At 34.2% G+C, this 10401-nt stretch overlaps 1 long non-coding RNA gene across 1 annotated transcript; it reads left to right on the top strand.

The window, feature by feature from the left end:
• The first annotated feature begins 9288 nt into the window (after positions 1 to 9288).
• LOC131075154 (uncharacterized) lies at positions 9289 to 10147 on the top strand. Its single transcript, XR_009113169.2, has 2 exons — positions 9289 to 9782; positions 9956 to 10147. It is a non-coding gene; the product is annotated as an uncharacterized LOC131075154 (long non-coding RNA).
• Positions 10148 to 10401: the final 254 nt, after the last annotated feature.

The following is a 10401-nucleotide window of genomic DNA, read 5'->3' as shown; positions in this document are numbered from 1 at the left end:
AGATAGAACTGAAAATAAGCATTAATAGTAATTCCAATTATCCACTTAACCATTTTACATAAATTAATCATACAGGATAAAGCTGAATAAAGGGAACATAAGAGAATACACCACATAACACCATAATGATCTCGGAGTTCACCCCTAAAGGGCTACATCTCCGGGTCTGCTCAACTGCAAGACCCCTCTGATAATTAATAAGGTTAAGAATATAAGAGGTTACACCAAGTACTATCCAGCCGTCAAGGTGATACATAAGCAGTATACAAACGACCACATCGGTCACTAATACATAAACGATCCTTAAAAAGAACAGGATCCAGCCGACCATAATCCAAGCTAATACAAGAGGTCCAAGAGAGTATCCATAAAACTGAACCATCACCACCCAAGGTCTAATCATGAAACCGAGACTCGCAAGGGCACAGACAAAAAGGATGACTCACAAAGGTACTCAAAACAGGACAAAACGGCAACACACTAGCGAACGTAGGGACAAGTGTCATCACACAACTTGGTATGGATACCATGGCAAGTCTTCATAGGTACCGGCCCATACACTGGTAACCCTGGCAACCTAATCCGAACTTCCGGCCCATCCAAGCCTCATGTGGACCCACACATCCTCTCGTGAAGACAAGGAAGATGGTTTGCCATTTCAGGCCTTCTCACAGCATGTCGAGTCTATGATAGCACTCGTCCCATGTGTGAGGCACAATTATCTTATTTAGAGATTATTTTCTAATCTACTTAGGTTATCACTTATTAGACTCACTTTCGACGGGTTATCCAGCAGCCACTTTGGGCATGGCCCCCAATCGAAAGCCACTTTCCCATACGACACTAGACTAACTCAGACGAACTCAAACCAGAGAATACACATGGTCAGATGAACGGAGTTCAAGAAGAAGAGGACAATCATCAGGTCAAACACAATTCAACGGTGAACACTTACTGACGGTACTCAACTAGAGACCTGACAAATTAAGGTCAACCATGAATCATCGTTCGACTCACACAAGGAGGATATGACCAACTATGACAACATCGCAATACAACAGTCAACTCGGAAATTGAGGACTAAAACAGGAACACCGAATCATCCATACGACAGGGTCCTTTTACACAAAGCAAAACATGCCATTTCATAATTAAAGGCGAATACAGAAATTAAACTCGCAAGACAGTGATCAGAAAAGACAATATTTTCTCAAATTGATTTAATCATTAAAAGACGATCAAGTTTTCTACAAGATCTAAATTAGTTTACAGTTATCTACCTCATCAAGGGATACGTTGTTCTTGGTTTTCTAACTCCTAAGTTTCAAAACATCGAACAGGAAAATTACGCCATAATGAGTTTTAACCAATTCATATTATTAAAATTCAGACAATCATTAATCAATTAAAATAAGATATTTAATCTCCAATCCCAAACGTCATTAACATACTGGTCTACAATCAATCTCTACAGATTCATGATTTCAATTCCAGTTACATAATACGGATTACGGAATATACAAATATAGAAAGAGAATCTAAATGGAGATAATCATTTCCAAGCATATCGTTTCAATTTCTAACGATAATTATTTCGCTTACTTTTCAATTGCAAAACTTCACAGTTGTAGAACTTAATTAAAAAGGGTACAAGAGTCGTGAAATGAAATTGGATAATCACTAACATATAAATTCCATTGTAGAATTAATTAACATCCAAATTTACATTTAGCAAGATATTGCCTCTTAATCATAACTAAGAGCAATCTAAACTTAGCATTAAAATTAACCTTCATTAACATGATATTAAAAATCACATGCATTTTTTTTGAGTAATAAAAAAATACATTTTTAAAAAAAATGATTTATAAGCTACATTAAAACAACGCATTTAAATAAACTATGCTCTTTTAATAAAAGGAAACGCATTTAAGTGATGTGGCGAGGGCGGGCCGTGCCCTAACCCTCGCCGCAGGTGAGGCTGCGTGCAAGGTAAGCCCATGGCGGCGCCACTGCGGTGCCCGCAGGCTCCGCAGCGTCCTGCGGCCACCGCGGACCTGCGGCCACCGCAGTGCCGCGGTCGTGGTTACCAACGTAGGTGAGCAGGGGAGGAGAAGGGGCTGCGTGCGGGGGGAGAAATCGGGGGATGCGCGGGGGAAGGGGAGGGGAGTGGGTGGAGCTCCGCTCCCCGCTCTCCCAAACCCCAACCCACAGTTCGCTAATCACAAAAAAAACGCGCACAGATCGGTGATAACAACAAAACGCCCCCTGCTAAAATTTAATAGTAAATTTTGATTAAAAAAAATGCAGAGGTCCAATAATAAAACAAATCAATGTTTCCATTTCCTTAAAAACACAGTTATAACTGTAAAAACAAACGCCCATTACCGAGCTTGCTAATGGATTCAATTTCAATATAGTTTCGGTTTTAAACGAACTGGTTTAGATATCACATCTTCTTGATGGCATCCTCATTCTATACAAACATCCAAGGGTTTCAAACACCCAAACCAGAATGGAGGAAATACACACCCAAATTAAAATCTCCAGCCAAATCAAGTGGACAATCTAATTAATTTTTCAATAACAAATTCAGGATCCTACCTTAATACGCAATCCTGGAATGGCTGAAGGAGAGCCCACCTGCCAGATCCAGCATCATTTCTTCCCAAAACCTCCAAAATTTCTTCCCAACCAACATCTTCTCCAAATTTGTCCATCCCCTCCAAATTTCCCCAAATTTGGGTTATATGGGGGAGTTGACCCAAAAATCCCATTTTTGGAATAAAAATTCTTATTTAAAAATAATTCACAAAATTTAATTCCTTTCAACTATACAACAATTTAACTTGTTTTTCAAATCAAAAATCGATTTCTCATATAATCAAATTCAACCTTCCTAATTTAATAATCCAACAAAATGCAATTACGTCTATTGCGATAAAATACAAAAATTTCTTTTTCAACAGCATATATAAATGCATTTAATAATCGAAATCAGTCATTTAATCGAATTCACTCCCAATATAACATAAGCAATTCATTAACAACAAAAATCGCATAACGAATTCTCAATCAATTTAATCCATTAATCTTCAATGCACAAACGCATAAATAATCAAAATAATTATTAAGGACTAATTAATCGATTAACCAAACACACCAGGCACGCAAACCAAGAAGGTCAACCAAACAGACGGCTCGCAAACCCAAACAAGAAGGGATTACCGACGACGACTGGCGATGCTCACTTGAGCACGACTAAGGTCAACTAGGGTCTTACGACCACCTAATCCGACTCTAGGGATTAAAAAGGTATGCTCAAACCTGCAAAACCAGGTGACGACGAATCTCGCACTCATGCGACTTCATACCTGAAATCTCCTGCAACCAACGATCATACATGCATAAATATATAATAACTTAATGAATGCGTTAGCTCGATGTTAATACCACAAAATAAGAACACTAAACAACTAGCATAAAACTAGTGTGAGAACCACATCAATAGCTATGCGTAAAATCAACATCTGACTATAACATAATATTACGATTAACTAATCAAGATTAAACCAAGGTTAGAGATCGATTACGGTAGGGGTACTACAAAGGTGGTCTCACATTGGGATAAGCATAAAGACTCTTCGATTGCACATGTTTAGAAGATTAAGAATTTTTCTAGTTAACTTTGGTTTTCTCCCTTAGGGGTGAGTTATGTTTATGCACATCTATTATATTTTCCCCTTTGTCATTGTTGTCTAAGGGTGAGCATTGTTATGATTTTCATGGAAAACTTTCCAACAGTATAGTTAGTTATTATTTTCTTTGTTAATTTTTAACTTCATTTTTTCTTTTGAGAAAACTTATGCATTATTACTTTATGTTTCCATCAATGAAAAAGAGTGATATTGTTGGCGTGTTCTCATTGATGTCATCGATTTAGTTTGGTCCAGCAATTTTCTCCAGCATATATTATTGGACTATTTCATTTGCTCCTTTAATATGCAATGCATGTATGCTTACTTCACACAGCTTTGGGTTCTAGTATCTACTTCACTAGAAGGCATTTTGGGTCCATTCCCATCTAGATATGATGAAGGAAAGATCTAGAAGGAAGGTTTTGAATCTGATCCTATCTGAATATATAGGAGGTAGATCCTACAAGATATCTTGGAGTCAAGTTTGAAGCCAACATCTTATGAAGAAATTTCATTGTTGCATATGGATATATAAGTCTCATCCCTTCTCTAGTCAAGCCAACTTATCAAAATATTTGGTGTGGATATATATAACCAATTATTTTGCAAGTTAGAGATATAGGTGTTGATAAACAACTTATGTGTATAGATTGTATATGCAAAAGAAATTTGAATGCGAATGTTGTTAAGAGGTGTATATATAGTAGATGTAAAAGAAATTGTGTGCTTCAACATAATTGTATTTCATGCATGTGTCAGATGCAATTCTAGCAGTTCATTTTTGTACTCTATCTATAAGCCTATTATTTGGTAGTGAGCCTTTTTATATTTGGATAGTGAGACCTCTAGGTAGTGAGCCACCCCTTGTACTATGTAATTGGTTACATATTACGGTATGCTTGAGAGATAACTCTCTCTGTGCTTTATCCCATATTGGGTTTTCCACCTATAAATTAGGTGTTATGTGTTTTTTGTTAATTTTCTTTACTACATTTAAATTATGTTATGTGATTGGTAAGTTAGAAGTTTTAATAAGTTTAAGGGAACACTGATTCACTCCTCCCCTCTCAATATTCTAAATATTCAATAGTTTTTAGCATTTTAATTGTAACTGCATCTTGTTGGGGGTTGAACTCTAGGGTAAGCCTTTTTTTGTTATTTTGAGTGTGGGCTCCATCATTGGGAGGAGAGTGACATCAACAAGAACCTATTTCCTATGATGATATTCACAAAAAGAGGAAATTTGGTAGATTCTAACTAAGGGTGGGGTTGCACCCTATCTAGAGTATCTTTACATCTATTACCATAAGGTGATTAAGCTCTTATAGAAAGTTTGAAAAAATAAAAATATTTACATTTGTAAAAAATGCTTTGTTGTAATAGAGAAATTGATTGCAAGGATCATAGGGCTGCCCATGGAAATAAAAAAAACTTTACGAATAGAAAATCTTCTAAGTTCATGTTGAATGCTTTTGAAAAAGGTAAGGAGGGATTGAAGATTGTCAATAATTCAAAAGAAGATTACCTAATAAACTCTCTTAAAACCATTTGGGTAGGTGTGGTTAAGGTACTTATGCAATATTTTACTTTGGATGGATGGTTTACTTCTATCTAAGGTTATCATTTTTCTAGGCTTAATCACCTTAGACACAAGCTCTTGGTATCATTTTATTTCTATCTCGTGTTGTCCTTGGAAGCCAATATGAAAGAATATAATAAGAAGAAAAGATACCCTATTATTCATGAGTACTTGATCCTTCTAATTATAAAAAATTTCAAAGCCATTTCATCCATCCCTAAGAGTAAAATTTCTCTCCCTTAATAGTCAGTGTGCTCAAGGTCTAAGGAGGAAATGGAGATGGATATAGGGGAGGGGGATGAGGAATAGCAAATAGAAGATGATGTTTTCCCTTGGCAAGACAAGGTTTACGTGGTAGAAGAGAATAAAAAGGAGACTGTGTTTCTTAGGGATGAAAAAGGAAGAGGGTTGTGCATGATTCTCCTAGTTGGGTTGAAAAGGGATAAGATGTTGGTGAGGTTAGTGATAACCAAAATTTTGAAGGAGGGAATTAAATGGATGGAAATGATAATTTAGGTGGAGGGGAAGACTCCTTGGGAGTAGTGTCTCCCCCTCTATTGTATAATCATGTTGATGAGGACAGAACTACTCATCCACCCTTTCCCAAGGATCTTCAAAAGGACTCTCCTTTCCTTAGGAGTGATCTCGAGAATCCTCATGATCTTCTAGGTATTACTAAGGATGTTTTTGTGGACCAGTTCAAGATCTCCAAATGGCTATTTTAATAAATGAATTAGGTCAATGTTAATAATGAGTCTATCAAAATCAAAGTGGATGCATTCGAGTAGGGTAATGATTGAGATGATTTTAGCACTTGCGTTGACAATGTTATATCCAATGAGGAAATAACCAGTAAGATTTATATTCTTGAAAATATTTCCAAAGATGTTGCGCTCTTGAAAATGGACTATGAAGGTAGGTTGGGGTTCTTGAATTGAAGATTATGAGAATTGGTGATAATCCTACTGATCTAGTTAACATGAGATATAGTTAAACATTCACACAAGGGTAAAAGGGATTAAAAACCTTGTTACTCGCTAGCAAATGTGCAGGCTTGGAGTCTAAGGGCAAAATTATTATTGATCTTGATCTGGATGAGAAGGGTAAATAGGTGAATGATGAAAATGGCAGTCCATCAGCTCAAACCCATGGCAATCTCAAGAAGACTAGCGAGCAAGAAAAGTCCAAAATGCAAGACCCGAGGAACTTGCCTCAGAATTTGGATTAGATGGATGTTGAGGTTGCTGAAGCCTCAAAGATTCTATTTTAGGTTTTCTATTTCCTTTTGTTGGCCTACTAGTTTAGAGGTCTTTCCTTTTTTTCTTTTTCTATGGTTGAACTACATGTTGGCTGCACATTTTCTATTTGCAGCTCTTTGTACTTAGGGTTTTAGGTCCCTTCAAAACTTTTTTTTTCTTAATAGAAAACACTACTAATAGGAATTTATTTTTCTATATATTAATTCATGTACTTATTTCCAACAACGAATTTTTTATGTTCCAAATGAAAGATGGAAAATTAAATTCACATTTTCCCTTTACAACATAAATCGATTGATGAATAACACATATGTTTATATGTTTTCCATTATTTGTGCTAGATAAAAAAATAATTAGAAAAGAATAAATAATTATTTTATCTAATTTTCTCTTTTTTCTCAAAAATTTGCCCCCTCTACAAAACAATCATTCCTATGTATGAATTTTGTTGTGAAAATGTTAAATCTCATAAAAAGTATTAAAAATAAATAAATTAATTACAAATAATTACCTTGCAACCTAATTTGTTTTAAAATCTTTATGCGATGAAACTGTGAATTGATACTTCCATCTTAAATAGTCTAAACTAGTTATGGTGGTTCTAAAGATGTTTCTTCTTGAATAAAATTAATTAACTAATATCAAATTGTATACGAGAATTCAAATTGAGGTTTAACATGGAATCTTATTTTTTTCATCTCCATGTATATTTACTTGTTTAATTAGTGTTGATTTGTGTTAATTAGCTATTATTTAATTTAAACATAAGCTTGGAAGAAAATTATTGTTGGTCTTAATACATATTTGTAACACTTATTAACCTTAGTGTGAAATAAAATATTATAGCAAATAATGTTTTCTTTTTAATGATGCATTTTCATTTATTGTTTATTTATTTAAGACAAATTTGTATAGTTTCAATAATGTAGTTCGAAAATTAATTATTTTAAATTATTTTTAGAAATTTGCATAAATTTATTAAAAGAAAAAGAATGTACAAGAGATAGTATGAACTTGGAAGGAGGCTCTACTAAGCCAAAAATTATGAGAGAGACTACTCAGGTTAAGCTAAAGATTTTACGCAACAATCAATTACAATAAGAAAAAATATAACTTTTCTCCAAGAGTACAAGCACTGAAAGTAAACACCTATAATATTCTTTAGCAATAGAAATAGTTTTGAATAAGAGTCATGATTGCTTTCCAAATTTGTTGCATATTCTTGAAAATCCATAAGGTATGTTTAATAGTTTCTAACTTGAGACAAAAGGGACATTGCATGGAGTGATAGAAAAGGAAGGTGAGATATTCCTCCACTACAATTCTATAATTAATAATCTTCCATGATAAAAATTTAGCTTTGGCCTCAACTTTGGATTTACATATAAAATTGTTCAACTTGCATCCGACCAATTGAAGATACCTCTCCGATTTAGTCTAGGTTGAATTTGGATTCGAGGGACGAATTTTTGGTAAATTAGTATCAGAGGGAAATTTTCTATACTATAACCTAAAAATGGCCTCCAATCTTTAAAGAAATTGCATGAGATGGGAGTACAAATATTTAGTTGAAGATCCAAAGAAACACATTGTTACTACCCTCCTGAACTTGATGCCCTCTAGCTAGTAAGATAGCTAACTCAACCTAATTATGTTAACATTACGAAAAAAAATGGTTTTTGATTATCAAAACATCAAATATCTAATTATATCCCCTATTCAAATATCTAATTATATCCCCTATGTGTTTGTTAAGAGCTCTTGTCCTTCATGTTTAAACTTAAACTTCCCTTCACACACATAGTGTCTTATTGAAACACATGTTAAACTATTTATGTATTATTAAGCATTTGGGTACGAAGTTTTCTAGCTAATTGCAATCATTAATATCTTTTCACTTATTAGGTCAGACAATTATTTTTAGATCCTATCTATATATGTGTGACATATTAACACTTGAAATAAATTTGAGAAATGTAGCATCTAATGAAGAACTTAATGTAAAAAAAATTTAACAATTTCATTCACAATTGTGTTTATTGAATGTTTGAAATATTAATTTCCATTTAGACTAATTTACTTTGACGTGGATCAATTTATACTCCCTTTTATTTAATTGTGTGTCGAGTCTGATTTATCACAGATCTTAATTTCTGCATTAGGAATCCTATTAAGGAACCCATTATAATACCTAGATCTAACACCTGACATCTTGATTCAAATCCTTTGGTGTGTAATTGATCCATTAGCTGAGTGGAAACATATATCTAAACCTTAAACTTTTCAAACTTAAATTAAAAATTTAAACCTTGCTATCCTTTTCGAAAGTTATGGTAAATTGTTTATTCAAGGCAATCTGACAGACGCAACTCATGTCCATATCTTAAACACGTACTACTGGTGTCAAGAATTCACATTTTTTCTTTTTATTGAAAGGATGCATATATTAATTAAAATAAAAAGATATACAACATAGAACAGTGGTATGGTAGAAGAGTCTCCACACCCCAGTCTGGCAATAAGAACTCACATTTATTCATTGTATCTGTACCTGCAGATTCGTAAGAGTACATCACGCACACTATGTTGATTGTAAAAAGTTTGGTGAGGCAACTGCAATTAGCCATCTATAATGGAACATGTCAAATAACCCAGATTAATGGTCCCGCAGAACACAATATTCGTGCAAACTTGTTGTACACACTAATTTAAAAGCATGAGCAAAGCATGCAGATCGTAAGAATAATTTTTATTCTTTTCTCATTTTCCACATGTTTTCCTAAGAGATTCTAAATAGCATAATTAAAATGAAAGGATGGGTAGGAAAGAGTTAAAAAGAAGGGAAGCGCATGTTACATATGAAAGAGCGTACTGCAGCGCAAAGGAAAAATAAGTGAGCGAGAATGTTCGAAGAGGAATGTAAACTAAAATTTGCTTCATTTAATTTAATACAGTTATGTTGAGAAATCAGTTGAAGCGGGAAGCAAAAGTTTAAGTGGTCCAACAAAAAGAGCATGATGCAACAAATTGTGCTCGCGAAATCCTAACAGAGCAACGCATATTGGTAACGAGGAGCATAATGGATACCATGGCTCTAAAAATATAGCATTTCAAGTTGAACAAATGTGGAGGCAAGCAATGAAGCTTAAGAGAGAAAAGCATATGTGTAATGAGGAGCATGTGGGAAGACATCACAAACATAGAAGAAAATGCTACACACCTTACATTCAAGGCCGACACACTCAGGTTTGTCCATCCATTTTGGATTCAACTACGCTTCCCTGGGTATAAATAATGAGATAGCACCAATTGTCAAGCTCTGCAACTGGATACTGTTGGTTTTAAAACTGATTGGTGATTATTTGTGCAAGCAGTGTTATAATTCGTTGTATACTAATAATTTCTTATTTACGAATCAGAAAAGAAGAGGACATCACCATTTGTTTGGCCCTCCCAGTAACAAATTGGAGAAGACTAGTTGAGAAGCATTTTCAGTCATCTCCTACTTCTTTTAGAAGGATTGGATTTGTCCACATATACAGTATCGATGTTGTCTCAATGTTTATGAGTTGAATGTATAAACACTAATAAATTTGATTTTATTTAGTCAATGCATGCGTAAGTATGCCCAATACATCTATAGTATAATTGATTTTTTTAAATTTCTTTAACAATGGTATAGCATTGGACGCCTAATCTAAACAAGTAATATCTATCAAAAAGAAACAAAACAAAAGTTATGCAGTAGGATCTGTGAGATGATTGAATACCATTTGATATTTGTGCAACAAGGATCGTGTCAACTCAGCTTAAATTAAAATTTGTTTTCTTTTTAAACTTGTTAGAAATGTTTATAATTGACATT

Source organism: Cryptomeria japonica, chromosome 5 (genome assembly GCF_030272615.1).
Source record: "Cryptomeria japonica chromosome 5, Sugi_1.0, whole genome shotgun sequence".
NCBI classification, from domain to species: Eukaryota; Viridiplantae; Streptophyta; class Pinopsida; order Cupressales; family Cupressaceae; genus Cryptomeria; species Cryptomeria japonica.
Note: the sequence above shows the minus strand (reverse complement) of the source record. Positions and strands in the feature narration are given on the sequence as shown.